The sequence below is a fragment of the Zootermopsis nevadensis genome, unplaced genomic scaffold, assembly GCF_977971745.1.
Source record: "Zootermopsis nevadensis isolate Lab colony 2312 unplaced genomic scaffold, Znev_1.0 Znev_ptg000068l, whole genome shotgun sequence".
NCBI classification, from domain to species: domain Eukaryota; kingdom Metazoa; phylum Arthropoda; class Insecta; order Blattodea; family Termopsidae; genus Zootermopsis; species Zootermopsis nevadensis.
The window spans coordinates 3,579,445-3,605,414 of NW_028259199.1; the positions used below are offsets into that span (position 1 = coordinate 3,579,445).

The following is a 25,970-nucleotide window of genomic DNA, read 5'->3' on the forward strand; positions in this document are numbered from 1 at the left end:
TGCTACATTACCGACCATTTGTGAGAAGATTGCTTTTATTGAGTTCTTGATGCATGTGACCTCAATTATCATAGCTTACACTTTTGCTGCAAGGATTAAATTGACACGTTTCCTTTTCTGTAAAGAATTACACATAGGGATTTTGAAGTTTCTATGAAGTGTGAAGTACTGGATTGTTACATGATATGACTTTGGTGAAAGACCTGTGAATATTGTTATTAAATGTTATTTCTGTAAGTGATAAATTAGGACCATGCATTAGGTGTGCACACTTTGTAGTTTTTAATAAGTAGTGTATGTCTGGTGCCAACTGATTTATTTGTATCAAAATCAGTGAATTTTGTACAAATGTCTTTTTGAAATGGCTTAATTGACAAATTCCTCATTGAAATTAACTCCTGAATAATTTTCTCTAAAGATTTCCTCTTTTTTTACTGAGCTAACATGGACATGTAATTATTATATGACACAGGCACTATTCTGGATATAAACAAGGTGATCCAGGATATGGGGCAAAGTCCCTGGCTGAACTAGAGAACCAGCGCAATAATGATCAGGAAGGAGGCACTCATGGTCAATCTGGACAGCTCTATTCAACATCTCCTGCCAGGAAGGGAGACTCGTCTCTCAGTGGGCAGGAGGGAAGCGATACCTCTGGCATGAATATGCATGTAATACAAGATGCAAAATATGTGACCATACCAGTACATACTGGTATTTGGACAAAAAAAAATTCTGTATATGATCAGACAAGCCATATAATAAAAACCAAAAAGTATTTCATCCTGAAGCCATAAATCGTAAGAATGTGTACATATATTTTGTACACTGGATATCTTATTGAAGCATAACAACATTTTATTTCAGGTACAGAACACCATTGACACTGTAAGCTTGCATCATCACATTCTTGTTTTTACATCAGTGTCGAGATGAGTTCCATAACAAATCCCAGTTTAATGATTCCAGATATATTGCCACTGTCACATTGCGCTAATAAAAATGTACAAATTAATGTTCCATTTACTAAAAAAATAATGTATTTCCCCAGCAAAAATATAATACTCACTTGTGTCCATTTATGTCATGTGTGTGGGCATTTATGTAAGTGCCACCTAATTATCTTCATATAAGTTTTGTTGGAAAAATTTTAATATCATATTATGCAGATAATGAATTCAGTTATTTTATACTTTTGGGAGTTATCCTTGCTCTCCTTCAATTTAAAAAAATAAGTATAATGTCATGGCAATGTTTCACTTCCATTCAGTAAACAAGATATAGCTGGCACAGGTGTTTGTCTTCCATTTATTTAAAGAAACCTAATGGGTATGTTGATAATGTCTCTGAATGTTATTATGTCTTACAGGTTTTTTATATGATGATAGTTTTAAACAAAACAGTCTGACCCAAGAGATTACAAGATGGAGTCCACATACTTTCAAAATACTGAACTAATTGTCCTCAGAATTAAAGGACTCAGAATGTGGTATGGTGTCTGTTAAAGCTATCACAGTGAATTTGGATCCCAAAATGGTAGAACAAGAAAGGGTTAACTCTGCACCCAGCTTAAATTTATAAGTTTTCTGTTCTGTGTCAGGTAATCCTTATGTATGTAACAACATTATTGCACAAAATAATATTCATTTGGGATTCATCACTTAAGCAAATCATTCTTAACTAAAACCATGGATGAAGTTCATGTGCTTCTGATGATGTGACACAATGTGTAAAATTATTATGTTGGTCTTTGTCCATTGTCTGTTTTATTTCAGTTTAAAACCACATGCTTTAGAAGTTCATTGTATTTCTGTCTTCAGGTGACAGTAGGGGAGGACAAAACCCTACTTAATCATTTAAGGCTTAAACTAGCTCAACCAGAGCACCCAGCAGCTTAGGATTTTGTACTCCCTATGACCACCTGAAGACAAGTAGAACCAACTTCTGATATATTGTGATTTGAAATAGATAGAATCTGACAGAATAACTATACACATTGAATCTATGAATCAGACTCCTTGAGAAGTTGATAGTCAGTCAGCTGGTGACAGGTAATTATCTGCCTTTTTTTAGGACCCAGAGGCTCATTACCATGTTCATTTGACTGTATACTGAGCCACATAAATTGAGCCCATACCTTCACACTCTCTTATAAAAATTATATTTTATAAACCTGGCTTGGCCATAATTGCATCTCAAATGTAGGTGCAGGAAGTTTCAAAACTTAGTTAATATTCTCTGTATATGTAATTACTAAAAACTACAATAAACTTTCCATTATCCTTGCTACAAGAAGCTTTTAATTTCTTGTAACAAACTTCCTAGTATTAGAACCCAGAAGTGAAACACTAATATGTACAAATTTAAGTGGCTCATCAACAGGTAAGGAGGTCCTGCATCATAGCCTCCCACACACAGAGGCTATATACATTGAAGCACCTTCTCTTGCTTTAATAAATGCCAATGGTGGTATACAAATATTGAAAATTAGAAGTGTAAACTAGGCTTCCAGCATGTGAATGATGTTATAAGTATAATGACATGATAAAGAGCAAGAGAATTGCAGAATCAAGAAGACTGCAACCACTCTTACAGAACTTGTAAATGGTGACAACAAAGGAAATTAAGATTAAGAATTACTTATTATAAAAGAACAAAGAAAAATTTAGATAAATTTAAAAAAAAATACAGATGTACATAATTTAAATACAAGACGTAAACATGATCTACATCTGCCAAATGCTAACTTTACTAAATATCAGAAAGGGGTGTACTATACAGGTATCAAGTTGTTTAATAATCTTCCACCAACAAGTCTAAATTATGATATAAAGGTATTCAAGCCTGCATTGAAAGATTACCTCTTCACTCACTCCTACTATTCTGTAGACGCTTTCATCTCTGCTGAAAATGTTTAAGCTTTATATCCATAATTTACGTATATATAAAGCAAGTTTTGTATTTATATATAAAATTCAGAGGTTTATGTATATTAATTTGTAAAATTATTTTTCATACTTGTATTGCAGAATCTGAAATTTATGTACATTGATATGTGAAATACGTTCTTGTACTTATGTTAAAAGTTCTGAAGTGTATGTATATTGTATGAAATGACATGATCTACATCCTTTGGTTGAGTCCTAAGAAGGATCTATGGAACGTAAATAAACTCTACTCTACTCTTTCTGACGAACGTATCCGCCATATTGTTACGTCACAGCTCACTAAACGTGAATGCCTGATCGGTAACACCAGTGGTACAAACCTCTCAAAAATCATTACCGTATACACACTGGTGAGAAGCCTTTTGAATGCAATGTGTATAATGCAAAGTTCACACGCAGTGCATAGTACAACACACATGGAAATGAAACAGTACAAATGTGATAAGTCGATGTTTGCAACAAGAACTTTTCAAGGAATGATGATTTGAAGAAATATTATCGCACTCATACTGAAGTGAAGATTTACAAATGTGAAGTATGCAATAAACATTTCTCACAGAAAGAAAATCTTTTGATACACAGTTTTATCCATACAGGTATGAAGCCTTACACTTGTGAAGTATATAATAGAAGTTTTTCTCAGGGCGGACATCTCAACGCGCACAAACGCATACACACAGGGGAAGAAACCGTATATATGTGATGTGTGCAATAAGTAGTTTCCAGTGCGAGAAAAACTGAGAAGGCATTATGGTATCCACACGGGGAGAAACCATATGGTTGTGTTGTATGTGAATGAAGCTTCACAGAACTTGTCAACCTTAAAAGTCATCTTTCTTGTGTGCATACTGGACAAATACCAAGTAGTGGAGAAGTGATGGAGTGAATAATTTAAACTTCAAGGACTTTGTTTATGTTGTAAATATTACCCGTGAGATTTTTACTACAATGTGGCAAGTCAGTGTTTGGAAAATAGTTTATTTTCTGTGTGTTTATATCATCAGATAAAAATACATAATGAGCTATGCAGCGTTGTTGTACGTACGCACATGTACAGAGAAGTCCTGTCAAAAGGCTACGGCCTTCATAAAGGAAATAGCACGGGGTTCAAGATGTCCACCAGAGATTGCACTTTGTGACTTTGCAGCAACTGTTAGAACCAATGTTGTACAACATTCCGATATATTTTTTGAATAATGTGGAGTATTGTGTGACAAAAGTTGAAGGAATTCTGTTATTTTTATATCATCATCCAGGATATCAGCAACTCCTTGAAATATCTTCTTGTTACCTAAATTGTTAGGATACCCAGCTCATAATTTTGTAGAATTCAGTTTTGTTAATTTGCATTCTATATCTTCAGGTGTGTCTTGTAACATATTATCAATGAAGTTTAGAAAGTCAGTATATTGTAAAGTGTACTCCTTTCCAAAATCTTGATTCTCCTAATATCAATTAATTTATAAGACCTTACTGGACATGTGTCTGTATACAAAATACTGTATATACACATTTTTATTGCAATTAATCTAGTATCAAAATAAACACATAAAAGGTTTTGGTTGTATATCTTTGTGTATATAAAATGTATTAACCACATAAGTTTTGCAAGCAAAAATGTGTTATTTTGAAATGCCTCAAAGGTAGCAACTTTAGCCCTAAATGGTAACACATATTTCATTGGCATAAAGATAATAAGATAACAAACTGGAACCAGCTAACCAAAGCTAGCCTAGCCTAATGCAGCATGTTCTTACTGACATACAGAACTGCAATGAGGATCCTTTAAATGCTTGACTTAAAGGTGATATAATAGGCTGTTCCTTATGCATTACTTGCCAGTCACATATCTACTTTCAGTGGCATTGGGTTAACACAAAAAAAGCATTGATTCATCACTAATTTGTATATGTGTTTTCGTGTAAGATGGGTGCCTTCCCAACAATATAAACCTTTTGTTTTAATTTGTATAACATTATTTTGTACAGAAAAAACTTTTATATCCACTTTTATACTTGTTCTGAAGGAATGTGTACATGTCATCACATGTGAGTTCGTATATGTAACTTTAAACTTTTAGCAAACTTGTGACCACACTCATTACATTCTAACGGCTTCTCTCCCGTGCGAGTGGTGGCCAGTGGAATATCCTGTTTACGAGCTCATGACTAAACAGCATGCCATGTACATGAAAGTCCCTTAGAGGTCTTCTCTTAATAATTTCAGTATATGATACTAATTCATACACACAGAATTTTGACTTCATAATGAAATCTTTATAATTACATCAACATTTTAGAGCCTTGGCTAATTTTACGCAAATGGATAGGTTACATTTTCCGAGATATGTGGTTATGAAATCGATTGGCAAGTGTTTCACGATGTATTTCGTTATTGATGGATGTAGCAAGCAATTGTCTGGATGTATTTACGATTTCTTGTGAATTTTATATACTTCTGTATCGTCTACAATACGTGGGTTCCTTTCCAGTTTGTCAGGTTGGCGTGCCTGTCTAAGAAGAAAATGGCCTATTCTTCGTGTGTTGTGTTTTGGAAGCCACGTGATGAAACTAATTTCGTTCGTACGTCGGGAATTTGTTAGGATGTGCAAGGTATGTTAATTTAACGTGAACTTGTGTTAAGTGTGACATCTGCTCGTTGACGGGGTGTGGATTTCGGTACTTTGATGCAGCGAGATTAGTTTTGTGTCACAGACTGTGAGCCCGCATGTAGCTACTCGTGAACAGGGAATATGTGAGGTTATCTGGGTGTGAATGCCTAGCGTCCATCGGAGGACAGTTATGCACTAGATAGTTAATCCCCGAAGCTCTGCTGGGTGGCATCTGCTTTTGTCATTTGTATTTCTGTTTCGATGCATTCCAGTGGGAGTACATTAAGCATCAACCCAAGCCAGACTAGCATATCTCTTGATTACTGTTTCAGGAGTTCAGTTTTGAACCTGTTCAGGATTGTTGTGATTGAAAATTATGTTAGAGACTTCGGACAGGAATATAATAGAATTACAGCTGTTTGGAATGGTGTAATGTAATTAAGGGTCATAGTGGTCTTGTCCGGGTCATAGAATTTCCGTTTCTTCGCCCTCCGAAACGTCACTTCGTATTCTGAGTATTCTTAGTATGCTTTTGAGGATTAAGTCTAAACTGAAGTAAATCAATTGTGTAGTATAGACAAACCACTAATTTATGTTTCAAGAGGCAATGTAACTAAACTTGTAATCACAGAAATGGAACTTCATTAAGAAAACCAAAACAAGTGTAGTGCAAGAATAACAGAATACAGTAGACTTAATTCTTAAAGTTTACATAAGTTATGATAATGATGTTAAAGATCACTTCTGAAAGAACTGCATAAGTACTGATGTAGACCAATCTTTGTTTTCCCATAGGCAATATGCAGTAATGTTCATCCGCTACTAAGAGAAACAATAATTTACTGTATAATGTTCTGTAACTAATTCAGAATGATACTGGTAACATTCTGTAAGAAATTACGTTGCCAAATATCATTCACATAACAATGCTTCTTATAATTCATCTTCCAGACTGGGACAAGGATCATGTCGATTTGGAATGGACTCCACCCAAGAAAGATGGAGGATCTCCTATAACTGGTACATTATTGAGAAGAGGACTAGTTTTGGGTAATGACTGTATATAGCACGTGTTTTAGATTATTATTATAATTTATTTGTTTTTGCATGACCATTGGTTAACCTTTGACATACCAGAATAGGGGAATTTAAACCCATTCTGGTATAGGACTGCTGGGCGGACTTAATTCTGGAACTTTATGTTTAAGAGGTGTGATGGAATGCACAAGTGATAAAATTTAATATATTTGCTCAGTAATGACTTTGTCTTCAATCCTGTGGTTTAATATATGTCAGAATTATACCTTCACTCTGATTGGTGGTGTTCCTAGTAAACACATACCTAGCATGTACCAGATAGAACAACTTTTATTTACTATGCCAGACCCCACCTCATGTACAATTTTGTGCTGTTAATAGGTTCAGTAGTAAAAAAAATCATGGTCATGACAGTCCTCATAAATTTACATATTCTTATATAAAATGACAATAATGTCTTTGTAATAATAAAGAGGGTTAGAAAATAGGACTATGAAATATTTATATTAATTAAATAGTAAAGTGCAAGTACTTGGGCACTCTGAATTCTATTATATAGGGAATTTGTTATTCATTCTCATCATGGAGGCCTGGAATCATGCCAAGGGCAGTCCATGTGGGTATATTCTTGACAAATTGGCGCAGGGACAGGTTTTTCTCAGAGTTCTTAAGTTTCCTGTTTCACCATCATTCCACGGCTGATCCATGTTCACTCGTGTATCATCTGGGGGTTCAACATTGGTCTTCTTAGTGGGTACAGTTGCTTGGAGACAATCTTTTATTTTCATAACAATAACAGTAACAATTGTGTATTTGAGTTGGTAATACCTAAAAGGGAATTTTATGTTAATAGAGTTAAGACTATTCTGACCGTGGCTTTTATGTAACTTGTTAGGTTATGCTCAGTGTTAGAGATGTTCTAATGGACACCAAATGTTATGATTAAGCACAGTCTCTAACTAGAGCCCAAACCTTGGACAATTTCTAAAATGTAGTAATTTTATAAACCTAGAATAATCTGCAAAGTCCAAGAGATGAGTCATGAGCAAACATTTTTATAGTCTCACTTTCAAGCAGATATTCATATAGTGTACTATGTCTGCAGATGGTACCGCGACCAGGTCGGTGTGCTACAGGAGGTGGGGCTTGGTATGGTGCTTGTACGCCCCCTACGGTCTGTACTTCAGTTCCCACGTGTTCAGCTACAGGATGAAGGTCGCTATATCTGCGTAGTGAGCAATCTGCTGGGTGAGGATCGCCGTGAGATCACGCTTAATGTAATGTCGCCACTGAAGGCCCGCATCCGCCCACAGCAGCAGACTGTGGATGCAGGCACCCCAGCCATGTTCAACTGCTCTGTGCAGGGAGGCGGCGAAGGCATACACATCTCTTGGCTGAAAGATGCACACCCTTTGCTGGAGAGCCCCCATGTCAGCATTATGCAACAGGGAGAGGTGCTGGTCTTGAGAAATGTTCAGAAATCAGATCGTGGCATGTACCAGTGTATGGCACGCAGCGGTGATGAGAGTGCCCAAGGTAGTGCTGAGCTCACCCTAGGAGGTGCGTTAGTATTTTTCATAACGCTATTACAATTGGACTTTTATCATTTATTATTAACAGGCTTTAAATCTATAACTGCACTGGTTAATATATCAAACAAATAAGAATAATTTAAAAATTCACTTTGACTAACATACGAGTACCTTTTTTGAATATATGTCATATTTATAATCAATAAATTTACCAAATGAATTTTCATATTTGTGACGGCTTGTCCATAATTTTCATCAGATGAAAGTGATTATTGATTTCGAGTAGTTACTATGTTGCTGTTTTACATTACATACCTATTCAAAAATGATTGCAGTTAAAACCATAATTAACATACAAAGGTTCAGGATCTTATATGTAATTAATTCACCTTAGAACTTTACTCAGCCTCCACATTGCCTTTGTTAAAAGTAGAAAAAACTCATTAAGTTTACAGCAAACTTTTGCTAAAGTCAGTCATTTCATTCCAAAAGTTATGAATAGAAGGAACAGATTTATATGGCTATGATACTACAAGCTTCACTTTCCTCCTCTTATTCCTTAATGTTTTCTTTTTACCTCCCTTTCTACCCTTCCATCTATATTTTATTTTTTATCCATTCCTTCCTTCGTCTCTATATTTCTCCCACTTTCAATGCTTCTTTATTTCTTTCCTTCTTCCTTCATTTCCGTAGTCCTCAGTGTGTTCCAGTTTCTCATGTTTCCCGCTGTTACAGCCATATCCCCCTGAGCTACAGTTAACGTTCATAGACAGACCCTGCAGCCAGGCCCACCAGTGTCACTGAGATGCTCTGCCTCGGGGAACCCCCCACCACGTATCACATGGCTTCTTGATGGAAGTGAGCTCATGCCCCGAGGCTATGTTCTGGGCAGTTACCTGGATTCCGCAAGCAACGTCATCAGCCACCTCAACATCTCATCCGTTCGTGTACAGCATGGTGGTATCTACACCTGTGTTGCCAGAAATGTCCTTGGTTCTGTTCAGCACTCCGCCATGCTCAATATTTATAGTAGGTTATCCCTAAGGCAGCATAACCATGCATACAATGCTTCAGGCATTCACAAGAAGTTCTGGGAAGAACTTAAATGTTTAATTTTTAATTTAAATATCTAGAGAGGCAAGTTAAGATTTATAGATGTGTTTATAATCTTTGACCATGCCATATTTCACATGGTTATAGAGGCTAATATTAAGGTTCAGTTGTATTTGTGGAAGCATAAAATTTGCATCAAACAAGAAAAATGTAAAGGTTACACAGGTACAGTTTTACAAAACTAGTAGTTTCAGTTGGCTCATGAATATTAAAAATATGAGTGATGAAAGAAACTGGTGGTATAAAAATATACGTTACTGTTTTGAGTTCCAGAAACAAGTGGATGAGCGAGTTTATTGGACAAGTAAACAAACACATGAAGGAAAATTAAATATTTTTGTTCCAAAAAGAAAGAAAGGATAGAAGTCACAAGATTGATCATATTTGATCAATGGAATATGAAAGATACATAAAAGAAACATTAAAATACAGGATAGAGAAGGAAGAGATTATTGAAGACATCTAAAGAGAGCCAAAATATCATGAATATATCTCTGGACAGTCTACTTTATGCTGTCTTGACACCCGCAGACAATGTTGTAACCCTGTGTTTCAGTGATTGTACACATATTACAGGCCCTCCTTCTGCCCGTGTACCGCAGAACCTGACTGTGGTCACGGGTCTTGATGTATACCTCAGATGTCCAGTAGCAGGATTCCCCATCTCCAGTGTGACGTGGCAGCGAGCTGGTGATATTCTGCCCATTCATCTCAGACAGAGGGTGTTCTCCAATGGCACGCTATTAGTCGAACACGTTGACAAAGGGGAATACTCCTGCTCAGTCAGCAACCAACAAGGGCAGTCAGCTCATGGTAGACCATACCTTGATGTTATGAGTACGTATCCTGACTGTAGGTTACAAAATAATAGGAGGAACTGGTGATTTTCAGGTTTTGAACACTACGTGATTCTGACAACTTATAATATAATGTAATGTAGATTATTTCCCAAGATTGAACCATGTGTGTTAACCTCATAATGCAAGGAAATTAATACTTTGTTATAAACGTGTAATTGCACTGCACCATAAACCTAATAAGGAAAATCATAATATAAATAAACAGATAGATTAATTCAATAAAAGTCTGTTTCTTTTTATTTAATCTGAAATATAACATGTAGCGTGCCGTCTCAGTGGCCGCGTGGTTTGAGGCGTGGGCCTTGTGCTGCTTGGTCACTGGGACCGTGGGTTCGAATCCCACTCAATCCCTGGATGTCTGTCCGCGCTTTTCTGTGTTGTGCTGTCCTGTGTTCAGGTAGAGGCCTTGCGACGGGCCGATCCCTCGTCCAAGGAGTCCTACCGAATGTCCATAGATCGAGCCAACGAAAAGTTGGGACCCGCAGCGCTCAGGCACTTGAAGAACGGGTTGTCAAAGTATCAAAGTATAACATGTAGCAGGTAATTCCATTATTGCATTATTGAGTTTGAACTTGCTAACACAAAACATACTATAAAACATTACTGGTTCTTATGTGTTTAAAAAAATGACATACATTGTTCACAGAACCACCACAAATTGCCCCATTCCAGTTCCCCAGCAATTTACAGGAAGGAATGAGAGCTCAAGTGTCATGCAGCATCATATCTGGGGACTTCCCCATAACAATCACGTGGCGCAAGGATGGAGGTCCATTGTCTCAGGAGGCAGCAGCACCAGTTTGTAAGCAACCTGATGTTCAGCAATCTGGCAGCCCGACACTCAGGACATTACACCTGTATTGCCAGTAATGCTGCAGCTGTGGTCAACTACACTGCCAAACTTATTGTTAGAGGTACAAGTTTCCAGAAGGGCAGATCATGATGTGATGGTTTATCCATCTGTCATTTGGTTAATCCATTATCATCTACTCATGTCCAAGAGTGTAGTTTATGAACAAAAGTGGGTCTGGCATGTAGTTCCAGCTTGAAAGAAATGAGCATGAATCATTATGAGGTTATTTTGGTTATTATTTAATCATATAGATCAACCTGCATCCCAGTAACTTTAATAGGAATGGAGGCAACACTTTGAGTCAGACCTGGTATCCGGTAAAAAAAATGCTGAAGCAATCTGGTCAAAACATCAATAGAAAGCAGGGTCACACAGCATGAGCTATTGACTCCACCCACTAGCTGTGATTGGCTAGGGTCTGACCATGAGATGGGAGATGATCTCAACATCAAGTCACATCAGAAACTTGATGATGGGGACAGAGTTGGTCCCTCAAGCATCAGTTTCTTCTTTTCACCAGTTGACACGGCTGATTGCCTGAGAAGATTTTATTAAGTTATGTCACTGCAAAAGCTTCAAATCATATTTTCTTCTGCCATTTATTTTGTTTGTGTGTGGGTATATACTTTTCTTTAGTTATTCTAAATTTATGTTAGAATTGTCATCTTTTCAGTTTCCACAATAATAAAATCCAAGGGAAAGTGACATTTATATTCCTGTCATAATGATTCTGACAGTTAAGTACATGGTTTAGGCTATATATATATATATAGGCTCTATGTTGAGCCCCAGGATATCTCAGTATTGTTCCAGCATCCTGTGTCTTTACACTGTCAAGCCAGTGGCTTTCCAACACCCATAATAACATGGATGAAAGCCAAGGGTTAGTGACATTATTACTCTCTTGATTTTTGAACATGTCAACAACTGTTGCTTGTCATTACTCCTGGTTATCTTCTGGACATAGTCCATTTTCTGAGGAGTCTCGTAAGTGCATTACATTTTATGAGTTATTAGTACTTCTGAAGTAAAGGGAGTAGTTATCACTCACTAGTCCATAATCAAAAGTCTCTAGAATAATGTAAAAAAAAATTGAGGTTATGTATTTTCTTAAAAATAACATCTCAGAAAGGAAAAACCTAATACATAATGAAAATTACTCAAACTGTTAATTCTAGTCTAACTCATGTTGGCTTAACCCTTTGAGGTCAAGTGGTAAATATACATACCAGCTGCTTTAACAGACAGTACCTTTGCATTTAGTATTGATAGGTTATGTATCGTTATCAGCGTAAACAGTATATATATTCCAAAACAGCATTCAGAAATTGATCATTGTGATGGTGACAGTGTTTTTTTTTTTGTTTTTGTTTTTTGTAATATGAACTAAATTCTTAAATATTATGTAGACAAGCTTCAGCTATAAAGGTTCATTTGGTTTGACATAGTTTCAGTCAGTGTGATTGTAGTAAGGGATAATTTTTGAAGTGTCAGAATCTTAAACAAATTACCTAACCTAGCATAACTGACCTGCTACCAATACATATGGGTCACTCCAAATAACCTCTAAAACTTAAAAGGAAGGATGGTCTAATGAAGAGAGGGAGGCTGATGGCTTTAAATATTACATAACACTTAAACTACTGCTATAATTAATATATTGATTGTTATAAAGTACATAATTTGTAAATATAAACATAATTACCATATAAAAACTCAGATTTTTACAGGTGAACAACCTGGTGACTATATAACCCTGGAGTCTGGTCCCCGACTTGTCATCTCAAGTAATGGTTCAGTGCTGATCAGAACGGTTGACCCATCACATGAAGGTCATTACACATGTCAGGCTAGCAATGGTATTGGGTCTGGCCTTAGCAAGGTTATTTTCCTAAGAGTAAATGGTGAGTATATACTTCATAATTTTCAGACAATTTTGCAATTATATCGTTATAGTAATTTTTATAAAACATTTAGGGTCTCTCATATATTGTTTTTCTGTTGGATTCATTGTACAAAATATGTTTATTTTGAAAGCTACATAAAATCTGCAGCCATCTTCCTGGACCTGCCCCAGTTTTACCCACTGTCCCTTTAGCTGTCATTGAATCATTTCGTGTGGACATACTGCCAGTGCTTCCTTGTGTTTGTTGCAGCATTAAAATTTAAACAACATTACCAGTACTTCCAAACAGTAGTTCATTTTTCCATCTGTAACAGCGAACAGTATAAACATTTTTTAATTCTATTCCATGGTATACATTCATAAAGCTTTTGCGTATATTATTTCTTTCTTTGTCAGGTTTCGAAGGTGACCAGCGACTGAACAGACAGATGCTTCATTTAATACTGATATGAACATGAATTTATTAGTTTTACAGAATAATTTACACATCAGTCTCAATAGGTTTCATGATCAGAAATTTTCTTTTCAGTTCCAACACATTTTAGATCACGGGCAGTAAACCAAAGTGGTGTAGCAGGAGAAGGAATTGCGTTGGTGTGTGAAGCGGAAGGAGATTTGCCCCTGCATGTAGCATGGTCAGCATCTCACAGACCTCTAAATCCTACCCACACCCAGATTACGGAACGACAGACACTCAATGGAGTCACAGCAGAACTGCATTTGGACTTTTTGGCTTGGAGAGATGCTGGTCCATATCGTTGCTCAGCTTCCAATGATTTTGGTCAGGATGAGATGATAGTTTACCTCGCAGTCAAAGGTGATACATTTATCAATATGAATTTTGTCTTAGTAAAATTCCATTTTACATGTCATAAGGCAAATGGTGTGTGGTCATTTGGTAGTCAGTGGCAATCACAGACAACTGAGTAGTAACTAGCTATGTAACTAAGTATGAAACAAAATCATCTGAGAGCAGCCGAGTGCCTTTGTTTCATTCTTTCATTTCATCTTACAGCATATGACACCATGTTATTTGCCTGTAATAATTTCAGAGCCACCAGAGGCCCCCAGGACGGGTCGACGTGCAAGAAGTGGGAAGTCGGTGGGTGAGCGTCTCATGGGGTGCACCATACTCAGGTCATGCTCCTATCTCTCATTATGTGATACAGTTTCGTGAGGAGGAGACCACACTGGGTGGAGGAATGAGTTCATGGAACAATGTTACTGTTGGAGGCAACATTCACAAGGCCCGCTTGGGTACCTTGAGACCTGCTACATCCTACAAGTTGAGACTACTGGCTGTCAATGAGGTTGGGGCAGGGCCTCCCAGTGAGTCTACTCTTGCCCTAACTTTGCAGGAAGGTGAGGATAATAGAAGTGATGAAATTTTCAAGGACTCACTAAACACTTCACTATCTAACAGAGTTATTATACAGCTCCCAGTGGCCCCCCAATAGATATACCTGTTGACGCAACAAGTCCAGAGTCACTTCTGGTAAAATGGAAGGTGAGAGTAATTCCAAATAGAGTGCAGTAAATTATATCCATGTCATGACATACATATTATTATATCATGCTGTTTCTCTATGCAGCCTCCCTTAGTGAGTTACTCCAATGGAGAGATCCTGGGATACCAAGTGGGGTACCAGGAAACAGTGCTCCATCCACAGCCCCTCAACAAGTGCGTACAGTGAGAGGACACCGCTTGGAGGTGACACTAACCTCTCTACACCAGTTCACCTGTTATGAGGTGACAGTGCGAGCATTCAACCAGGTGGGGTCAGGCCCTGCCTCACCAACACAGTCTGTAACAACATTGGAGGGTGGTAGGTAAATATTGCGTGTCTTTTTGTTTTCTTGTGCACATTGTCAGATTGTTATAAATTAAAGTTGACTCACCATGCGCACACACCATATTTTGTAGTTCTATGTGCTGTTAAGCTATGTGACCAAAAATGTCTAGTTTTTGGTATACATAGTTTTAAACTGTTTGAAGTAATTTTATAAATTATACTTTTATGTGGTTATTTTGACAAGTAATCCAGAATGGCAGCATGTTTTAAGGTATATAATGGGTGTAAGCACATATCAATACATCATTTACTGTTTGATGGCTCAGTAATAACACTATAAGACTTGAGTAAAATGCATAATGAAATTAATTTTTTTTAACTTGTACCAGAATATTTAACTTCTTGAATTTTTTACAATACCCAAAAATATTTCAGATAAATGTTACAAACTTTAGAAAGGTAAACATTATATGTTGTGAACCGGTATTTCATTTTACAACCTGTTTTTGAGAGAGTTGAGGTAATTTGTAAATAGTGGCTGGGCAGGTATGCATCCCTCACTTTGGTTAGAAGTATGCTATTAAATATTATGAAACATATTTTGAACAACATTTCTAATGCTTGCTTAGATGAACATTCTACATTACAGTAGGCTGTCAATTATCTGTAAGCAGACAATTATATTTCCAAATTTGTCATAGTTTTTTTATATAAATCAGTAAACTAAATATAAAGAAATTATTACGTGCCTCGATCTCATCTCTTTAGATGTTGAAACATTTCAGTTGTGCACGCTATGGACTTCATCTTCTATTTCATCACACACCTTCAGACTTTCTCCTTTATGGCCTTCAAGAATGTATCACTCACCATATGCTTTACTTTTCCTTTGTTCCTACCTTGTTTTAATACTGCCAGTCTCTTAGGCATCAACTGTTAACAGCCGCTTCTTGGGACAGTATGACAAAAGTTATGAGTGTATAGTCAGATTTATAAACATTATAAACTTATGCAAAAGAAAGTAGATGAGAATAACAACGTTAAATGTTCTCGAGAAGAAGCTTATACCATTAGATGTTGCATATAAAGTGAAAGTTTGGGGTATGGTAAAGCAAATTATCATAATCAGTCATGAAAACAAATATTTGTAGACAATGAAGAGAATAAATGGTTGGGTGTTCATGAGGAAAAATATCTGCTGCAGAATTGGTGTGGTGGCCTTGAAGCAGACAGTTTACAAGCAATGTGCAGTGATTATGATCACTGGTTAAGATCAGACAATTGAAAGTGGCAAAATTTAGGATGATGAAACAGCTGGAATTTCAGAAAGCATGTCAGGCATTCATATGCTCCTGACTGAATGTCTACTTAATTATTTGAAACAAGATAACATGCTGTTTTCCAAACATTGTAAGCTCAGAACTACCACAAGACAGTATTAGGTATAACTCTAAATCAACTAAAAGTTCGATGATTTACATGATGGTTTTAATGAAATCAAGTGATTTGTTGCTATTTTTACCCTGAGTAACTTTCATGCAATTGAAAATTACATTCAAATCTAAATAACTTTAAATTTCTCATGCTTTCTACATCCACACTGCCAAGTGTAATATTTTCAAATTTACATATATATATATATCTTAGTTCCAGACATGGCACCACAAGACTTGCGCTGCTCTGCATTGTCTCCACAGAGTGTACGAGTGAGAAGGGTACCACCACCAATTGAACATCATAATGGAGTCATTGAGGGTTACAATGTTTTATACAAGCACATCAGTTTTCAAGGAGGTGAGAAGCATGAAAACCTACTCAAAAATTTTAAAGCTCCAACACCTTAGCATCTAAATTGTAATGTCTAAATCATCCAAATAAATACTCCTCAAACAGACTTTCCAACAAGAACGAAAGATTTACCACAATAATGTACAGCGTAACTTTATATTTCCCCTAATGAGTTATAATTTCCAAACTGCATATAATCAATGTTCTAGGTATGGGATCAGATGTGGAAATAAAGGAAACAACAAATCTTGAGACAAATCTTCATGGTTTGGCCAAGTTTGCAAACTACAGTGTGATAGTGCTGGCATTTACTACAGCTGGTGAAGGAGTCAGGTCCAATCCAGTTCACTGTACCACAGAGGAAGATGGTATGTTATACACAGCTAGTATTTACTGTGAAATCACATAGTTCTAGTCTTTTTTTAAACCCTGAGCTTTATATGAACAAAAAGAACATTCTTACTAACTCTTTTAATTGAAAATAGAACATTGTTGATAGTTGCTATATTTGTAAAGGTAAATTATATTCTTTGCTACCAAAGCAACATAATTAACCCTACCTACATACATTCAGATTTAAATCTCAAATTTTTGAACTTCACAGTTCCTTATGTGTAGATCAGGAGTTCTCATTTTTAGACATGGGGACACCTTTCACTCTTCATGGGCCACCGTGTTAGAAAAAGGACAGTTTATCAGACTAGGATTTCACAGTTGGAGCTAATTTGTGTTGGTTTGGCATTTTAGGAAGCCTTGTATAAAGCAGGAAGGAAGATATGATACAGGCATTTGGATTGGTAACTTAGGGAAAACTGCACAGAATATATTGAAGGTTTGCAGGTTGAAAACCTCTGGCACACATAATAGTCAGTATTAAAGTGCTATATTGTATTATGTTTCCCCATGCGAAGGTATTGCATTATATTATATATTATTAGACTCCAGGGTCTTTAATTCAGTATACAGTGTAATAACAAAGTAACATTTTTGCTAGCATTGGAAGTAATGAATTAATAATATGTCAGCAAAAGAACTGAAAGAAAATTCTGAAAGTATAAACTTTATTAATCTGTTAAGGAGAAAAACTGTTAATTAAAGATACATGGCAAGTGATACGTGAAGAGGTCTTATCTGGCAAAGTAAGACCTCTCACAGACATGAAAGAAGAAAATAGGTATTCTGTCTGCTCTGTCATTTATTTTCTATACAGTGGTTGTACAGACTTAGTTATGTCCCCCCAGTGAAAATAAAATAGCTATAACTTTTACATTCTGTGTTGTGTAAGGATAAAGTATAATGTGATATCCTTCTACTGAAATGTCTACAGTAAATGATCCTACCCTTATCCATCTGATATTTTCTTGTTTTGATTTCCTTTTTAAGAAAATTATTCCCAAAATGTTTATTTTTCTTACAGTTCCAGGTCCACCTGAACAAATCAAGGCACTAGCAATGACATATGACAGCATTATGGTTGCCTGGACAAGACCGCTGGAACCAAATGGCAACATTATCAAGTACAATGTGTACTACCATTCATTGCTGCGCAAAGTAAGCTTCAGGATATTTTTACAAAAAGCACAAGACATACTTAGATGCTCTGCATGAATTTTTTTATAGTTTAACGAACATCATGAAGAAAGCCCTTACTGAGAACCTGGCAGTTCCTTATCTGGTCAGTGGATTCCCTGCTTTCTCTGATCCTGAAGGTTCATTACCATATTTACAAGAGCCTACCACCGATCCCTATCCTGCCAGATTAATCCAGTCCACTCCCTCACACCCCAGCTTGATAAGATCCATTTTAGGATTATAATTTCATCTACACTTAGATCTTCCAATTAGCCTCTTGCTTTAATATTTTTTAATTAGAATGTTTTGTGAAATACTTATCTCTTGTGCATGCTACATGCCCTACCCAACTCATCCTCCTTGATTTCATCATCCTAATGCAGTTTTCTCCAGTCCCTGTAACTTCATTCTTCTATAGTTAGACTGCTATCCTCAACACCCTATTCTGGAACAGCCTCAGTCTGTTTTTCCTTTAATATGAGAGAGTGATTTTCACATCCATAAAAAACAGTACACAAAATTAGTTTCATTTATATATTTCAGTCTTCAAATATTTATATAGCAGAAGGGTGGCAAGCATTTCCTACATTTAATCTGATCTTAATTTCTTTATGAATGAAATTTTGATGTTACCATGTTACCATTACCCTCAGTGGCGGCTCGTGAGTCTGACCAGTGGTAGTGCTGCACAAGGGGAAAAATTCAGAATAGTCTTTCAACACATAACTATATAAATAAATGAAAAGTAAATTTGCATCAGGAGAAAACCCATACATGCTCGACAATGTTTTAACTATTTGTAAGTCCAGAAGAGCTCTGGAGCTCTTATGGATGGGCCGCCACTGTTCCCCCTGTTTACAAATTAAATATTAAAAGTTTTTTACTGCTTCCTAGGTTCCGCCCTAACATTATTGAAATTGTTGCTGCTCTAATCTGCAACTGTCAGTGTACATAATGTGTGTTATTTTCCTTTGCATGCATTTACAATAAACTCAGAGGTAAGACTAAATTGTAGCAGGAAGAAACATAACGAAACAATTCCTTGACTTGTTTCACTGTAATTTAAAAACAAATGTGATCTCTAAGCTCTCTCACTTACCAGGATATTGATTCCACCATAATCTCCATATATCACCATTTTACATATGCAGTCTGACATCACTGCTATTGCATGGAACAATGTTTCTTGATTTCCATCACAGGATGAGCATAAGGAGACTGTGTTTGGTGACAGAGAGCTGACCTATGAAGTTCGTCGACTCAAAGAATTCCAGCAATATGAATTCTGGGTGACTGCCTCCACAATAATAGGAGAGGGACAGAGCAGCATCAAGGTTCCCCAAGCACCAGTCTCCAGAGGTGAGTTTTCAGTGTTTGTACCTAGTTCTCTTGTGAAGTGCACACACTTATCTTCCTGATGCTGGAAGATTTTCCACTCCCCCCCCCCATAAGCTCTTCAAAGTCAGTTCATGTAATCACAGCATGTTTATTAATACATATTTATAATTTGTTTCTTTTATCTATGCCTTGGTTTAACAATTAAGTGGCATATTTCAGTATTTCCCTGTTTACAATATGGATTTAGGAAAGGATTAAAAACAGATAATGCAATCTATAAATTGACTACAGAGATTTTAAATGCCATGAATAACAAACAAATAGTGGGAGGCATCTTCTGTGATTTGGAAAAAGCTTTTGATTGTGTTGATCATGAAATTTTGTTATTTAAGCTTAAAGTTAGATATGGAGTTCCACAAGGGTCTATATTGGGACCTTTGTTGTTTCTTTTATACATAAACGATTTACCCAGTATAATAACTAAATTTGCTACACCTATAATTTTTGCTGATGATACTAGCATCCTATTTTCTCATTCTAATACAAACGACTTTAATAAACACATTCATGCAACATTTGAAAATATAAATAGATGGTTTAGAATGAACAGATTATCACTAAACTTTAATAAGACACATTATATTAATTTTAAAATTAAGAGAAAAATGTCAGATACTGTCACAATAAGTTATAATAATAAATTCATTAATAATATCTTCTGTACTAAATTCTTGGGAATTATGATTGATGGTGCATTGACTTGGAAGAATCATATTGATCTACTTATTAAAAAATTGAGCAAGGCTTGCTATGTACTTATAAATATGAAACCATATATGTCTATTTCAGTACTAAAGACAATTTATTATGCTTTCTTTCATTCCTTAATAAGCTATGGCATCATTTTCTGGGGAAATTCATCTAGTAGTTACACTATTTTTCTCCTTCAGGAAAAGGCAATTAGAACAACGATGGGATGTGGCAATAGAGTCTCGTGTAGAAATATATTCAAAGAATTAGATATCTTACCATTGGCATCACAATATATATTTTCTTTATTACTGTTTGTATTACAAAACAAAACTCTTTTTCCATCAAACATTGACTCTCATACTATTGATACTAGACAGAGACAAAATTTGTATCTACCCCAAGCCAATTTAACTATTTATCAGAAAGGAGTTCACTATGCGGGTATAAAGATATTTAATAAATTACCCACAGAGGTTAAGAATACCTCAAATAATTTTAAAAAGTTCAAGGTTGCATTAAGGCATTTCTTAATTACTCACTCATTTTACACTGTGGATGAGTACTTAATTGGATAACTATTGTAATAAAAATACTAATTATATTGTCTTGAATTTAGTACGCTGCTTGTCTAGATGTAATTTTTTTAATGTATGTATTTTATGTTTTTATACTTGAGTTTGTGACGTGTTCTATATCCACTATTGGATTCTTGGAACTTGTAAATAAATAAAAAAAACCTCAATATCAAGAATCATAAAATGGACAAAGAATTAATTTTTCTAACATTCATTACCGATAAGAAAGTTCTGAAGCTGGTGTGCTACTTGCTGTGCTTTCTATTTTGCAGAAGAAATTGTCATTTACTATCTTCATTATATCAGTAAGGGTTAATCCCATTGTTCTGTTTTATTGTTTCTTTATTTGGTTTTACATTTTTAAATGTAATTCATTTCTTCAACCAGTCACACAAGTATACTGCTTAATCTCTAGTCAGAGTATGTGGTTATTCCTTCACTATTTCAGTCCCAGCACGGATAGCTTCGTTTTCTCGACGAGTGGTAGGAGGAGCAGGTCAAGAGCATTATGTTAGTATGCCATGGCGTGGGTCTTCCTGAACCTAATCGTAATTGGCGTGGTCCCTCTGGTAACTTCATTACCCCATCGTCAGGGAACAGGCATCAACGAGTGCTCCCAGATGGGGTATTGACACTTGGTCCACTTAGGCCAGAAGATGCTGATAACTACTCCTGCTTGGCAGAGAATGTTTTTGGTCGAGATGAAATCACATACGAGATAATAGTACAAGTTCCTCCTGGCGCACCTCATCTGTCTGTACCTGCCACGACAACTTGCAGCCTGGCTCTGCAGTGGAGACTACCAGATAATGGTGGGAGTGCAGTAATTGGTGAGTTCTGTGTGCCTTATTTTGTATATTGTATTAAACACAATTTGATCATCAGAAATTTTTTTAAAGTGACTCCATTCTTTTGTTATTAAAAGAAAACAAAAAAATTTAAGGGTCTAGTACAAAAAAAATATAAGTCCAGTCTGGGTCAAAATTTAATTTTACATTATTTCATGCACAAAAAGAATTGCCTGATATATTGGTGGAAGAATAGCCCGACTCAAGTCGCAGTTACAATGTTACAGTAAAAATGGTGCCACACTGTGTTGTTTTAAGGAGGAATTTGAATTTGTGGACATGGTTTCTGTTCTGCTTCAGAAGTGTTTTAACCCTCATGCTGTGCATTATTCTTTTACTGCTTTGCTAAAAGAATGTAACTTTAAAATAAAAATCTTAACTCATTATAAGGATTATTCTATTATGTTCATAGGTAAAGGTGAAGTTGTCATTGATACTTATTATATACCATATGATAAAGACATATGAGGTAGTGGGGTAGTATAGCTTCACTCTTTCTTCACCTCAACACTAGATGGAGGTGCCTGGCCACTTTACCTACAGTACCCATTGGAGAGGAGATTGGGTGTGGTCCAAAGCCAGTTTGGATGCAGCGACTAAGAGAAAAGTTGTTTGCCCCCTGATAGAAATTAAATCCCAGCTTTTCAGCCTGTAGTCAGCATTATAATGATGAAGCTACTGTGGCTCATCTTACTACATACACATCAATAAAAATCACATCAACTTATAAACATAGCAACCAAATTCTGAATATTACATTAACAAAAGTTAATTTTATTATTATATTACAACCACTTAACACTGAGAAACATCACAAGTATCAAAATAGCATTCAAAACATAAAATTCTTCATGCTAGATGGCAGTACTGTGCAGACCAACAATAGTGAATGTTTATAGCTGAGGGAGTAAAATCAAATGTTAACCTAAAGGTAATAAATAAGGCTTGAAGACTGCCATGTACATGACAATCAGCCTTTGTGTTCCATAAAAAATTAGGAATTTATTGAGTAAATGAGTAATTTTTAGCCCCTCAAGATTGGCTGTTCTCCAAGAAGTTCGTCATTTAGTCTGTCAGTTAGAAGTTTTGTTATTATTTTGTCCCACAGGATACACATTGAGCTACAAACGAGAATCTGGGGAGTGGCAGGAGGTGGTGCTGGACCCAGACCGGAAGATATACACACTGGATGGGGTAAAGTGTGGCTCTAATTATCAGCTCTTCCTCACAGCAGTGAACTCGGTTGGTAATGGGAAACCAAGTTCTGTTGTCACTGCCACCACTAAAGGAGGAGGTATACACGTAATATACCCCAGATTTTAAGTGTTATTTCAGAGTTAAGTTAAAAGTATGCTGGTCAAAATGAATATTGTAAATGTAGTTATCTAATGCTGAAAATTAATGTGATTATTATGGTATGTCATTACATACATAACAATAATATGCTATAAAACTGCATGGATATTGTCTCCCACCCAGACTTTCAATCTTAATGTCCACAGCACCCTGAGTTCCTGCACAGGATGATCTTCTGTTGGTAAACTCAACATCAGTCACATTATTCCTGGAGTCATGGCCTAGTGGGGGTTGTCCACTGCGGTATTTTATTGTGGAGTATCGTTCTCGGGGCCAGAAAACATGGACGCTAGTTTCTAACAACCTTCAGCAGGAGGAGCTAGTAATACCTGATCTCACTCCTGCTACATGGTATGCAGTACGAATTGCTGCACACAATGATGCAGGATCCAGTGTTCAAGAGTTTCTGTTTGCCACAAAGACAAGAACAGGTGGTGGGTATCAATATAGCACTTTTCAGTGGGGATATACAACTCTGATATTGAAATTGTAAATGTACCCTAATATTTACAATATGAGAATTTGCACATTTAACTGAAATAACAGTAAATGTCATTTACTGACTAACTACAATTCAGGTAAATCTATTGTATAATACATTTATTTTTAAATAACTTAGTTGTACATTAATATTCACCTTCTGAATTCAATTTGTTTCAGAAACCATTCTTCCAGAAGTGGTGCCAGACATGTCGGAACAGCAGGGTACATTTTACGCTCACTTAAATGTGATAATTCCGATCACATCTGGAATCATCTGCATCCATCTGTGTGTGTGTATCATCATCCATAGAAGGTAAATGCTGTGTGTTCTTGTAGAAAGTGTGGCACATAGAATTGTTCAAGAACTTTATAAGGATATACACAGTTCTTTTCCACTAATTTATTCTCATGCATTGTCTGAAGCACATATAAAATGTTTGAACCTGAATGAGTGGATCAATGTAGACACTTCGGAATTCTGTCTATATTATTTATGCTTTTTTTAAGTTAAAGTTGGTGAGATTTGAATGGGTAAATGCACACAAGGTTTACTGTCATTTTTGTTGCTCATCCCACCAGAATTTTTGTGCATTACACCCTCAGTTATGAAAGAATATTGTAAAAAAAATCTGGTATTTCCTAGTGTTCAGCAATGTTTTCTTTGCTATTACTGTACCTACCAATGGAGTGTACAAATGCTACATTACCGACCATTTGTGAGAAGATTGCTTTTATTGAGTTCTTGATGCATGTGACCTCAATTATCATAGCTTACACTTTTGCTGCAAGGATTAAATTGACACAATTCCTTTTCTGTAAAGAATTACACATAGGGATTTTGAAGTTTCTATGAAGTGTGAAGTACTGGATTGTTACATGATATGACTTTGGTGAAAGACCTGTGAATATTGTTATTAAATGTTATTTCTGTAAGTGATAAATTAGGACCATGCATTAGGTGTGCACACTTTGTAGTTTTTAATAAGTAGTGTATGTCTGGTGCCAACTGATTTATTTGTATCAAAATCAGTGAATTTTGTACAAATGTCTTTTTGAAATGGCTTAATTGACAAATTCCTCATTGAAATTAACTCCTGAATAATTTTCTCTAAAGATTTCCTCTTTTTTTACTGAGCTAACATGGACATGTATTTATTATATGACACAGGCACTATTCTGGATATAAACAAGGTGATCCAGGATATGGGGCAAAGTCCCTGGCTGAACTAGAGAACCAGCGCAATAATGATCAGGAAGGAGGCACTCATGGTCAATCTGGACAGCTCTATTCAACATCTCCTGCCAGGAAGGGAGACTCGTCACTCAGTGGGCAGAAGGGAAGCGATACCTCTGGTATGAATATAACTGGCATGAATATGCATGTAATACAAGATGCAAAATATGTGACCATACCAGTACATACTGGTATTTGGACAAAAAAAAATTCTGTATATGATCAGACAAGCCATATAATAAAAACCAAAAAGTATTTCATCCTGAAGCCATAAATCGTAAGAATGTGTACATATATTTTGTACACTGGATATCTTATTGAAGCATAACAACATTTTATTTCAGGTACAGAACACCATTGACACTGTAAGCTTGCATCATCACATTCTTGTTTTTACATCAGTGTCGAGATGAGTTCCATAACAAATCCCAGTTTAATGATTCCAGATATATTGCCACTGTCACATTGCGCTAATAAAAATGTACAAATTAATGTTCCATTTACTAAAAAAATAATGTATTTCCCCAGCAAAAATATAATACTCACTTGTGTCCATTTATGTCATGTGTGTGGGCATTTATGTAAGTGCCACCTAATTATCTTCATATAAGTTTTGTTGGAAAAATTTTAATATCATATTATGCAGATAATGAATTCAGTTATTTTATACTTTTGGGAGTTATCCTTGCTCTCCTTCAATTTAAAAAAATAAGTATAATGTCATGGCAATGTTTCACTTCCATTCAGTAAACAAGATATAGCTGGCACAGGTGTTTGTCTTCCATTTATTTAAAGAAACCTAATGGGTATGTTGATAATGTCTCTGAATGTTATTATGTCTTACAGGTTTTTTATATGATGATAGTTTTAAACAAAACAGTCTGATCCAAGAGATTACAAGATGGAGTCCACATACTTTCAAAATACTGAACTAAATGTCCTCAGAATTAAAGGACTCAGAATGTGGTATGGTGTCTGTTAAAGCTATCACAGTGAATTTGGATCCCAAAATGGTAGAACAAGAAAGGGTTAACTCTGCACCCAGCTTAAATTTATAAGTTTTCTGTTCTGTGTCAGGTAATCCTTATGTATGTAACAACATTATTGCACAAAATAATATTCATTTGAGATTCATCACTTAAGCAAATCATTCTTAACTAAAACCATGGATGAAGTTCATGTGCTTCTGATGATGTGACACAATGTGTAAAATTATTATGTTGGTCTTTGTCCATTGTCTGTTTTATTTCTGTTTAAAACCACTTGCTTTAGAAGTTACTTGTATTTCTGTCTTCTGATATATTGTGATTTGAAATAGATAGAATCTGACAGAATAACTATACACATTGAATCTATGAATCAGACTCCT

At 35.9% G+C, this 25,970-nt stretch overlaps 2 pseudogenes across 2 annotated transcripts in view; both read left to right on the forward strand.

Annotated features, from left to right (window-relative positions):
- The window catches only part of LOC110835802 (cell adhesion molecule Dscam1-like), a 32,381-nt pseudogene extending 27,875 nt beyond the window's left edge, over window positions 1–4,506 (forward strand). The window contains exon 27 of the transcript XR_015532836.1: window positions 473–4,506. The product of XR_015532836.1 is annotated as a cell adhesion molecule Dscam1-like (transcript). The remainder of the gene's footprint in view (window positions 1–472) is intronic.
- Window positions 4,507–5,439: 933 nt separating this feature from the next.
- LOC147871081 (cell adhesion molecule Dscam1-like) lies at window positions 5,440–25,970 on the forward strand (annotated as a pseudogene). The gene is made up of 21 exons (XR_015532837.1): window positions 5,440–5,560; window positions 6,511–6,609; window positions 7,703–8,157; window positions 8,865–9,158; window positions 9,819–10,079; window positions 10,749–11,016; window positions 11,698–11,838; window positions 12,686–12,859; window positions 13,391–13,678; window positions 13,914–14,223; window positions 14,298–14,368; window positions 14,454–14,687; window positions 16,302–16,448; window positions 16,652–16,810; window positions 17,860–17,993; window positions 19,217–19,373; window positions 21,129–21,510; window positions 22,637–22,822; window positions 23,031–23,318; window positions 23,545–23,680; window positions 24,536–25,970. The product of XR_015532837.1 is annotated as a cell adhesion molecule Dscam1-like (transcript).